Below are 460 nucleotides of genomic sequence, written 5' to 3' on the forward strand. Positions count from 1 at the left end.
TCTATGACCGCGAGCTGCTGCGGTCGTAGACTCACCCGTGTGAGAGACCAAAAAGCTCGTGATGAACAAATCTGTAACGGGGTTACACGAACCCTAATAAAAGGGGGGGGGGTGCGTGTCACACGAGATGTGCATAATGTGACCACACACCGACACAAGAATACGGGACGGGGCTAGGTAGCCAGTAGTTATGGATGTATTTGGACTTTACTATGTATATTTAGTGTATATAGGAAAATCTAAACTTTTAACATTAGGATAAAAATATAAATAAAAATCAGTTTCGATTTTGACCACGTTTGCCTTGGTATGCTTTTAAGTACTTTAAGAGGCAGCGGATTGCGATCTGCTGCACTAGTACTTGGTTCTTTTATAGAGCGAAAAGGTCGGTGATCTAAAGATGCTTCCTCAAGCGCAAAGCTACGGCAGCCCCGCTGCACTTGGTAGCACTTGTAGTCAA

The sequence above is a fragment of the Plasmopara halstedii genome, assembly GCF_900000015.1.
Source record: "Plasmopara halstedii genome assembly, contig: Scaffold_2904, whole genome shotgun sequence".
NCBI lineage: Eukaryota > Oomycota > Peronosporomycetes > Peronosporales > Peronosporaceae > Plasmopara > Plasmopara halstedii.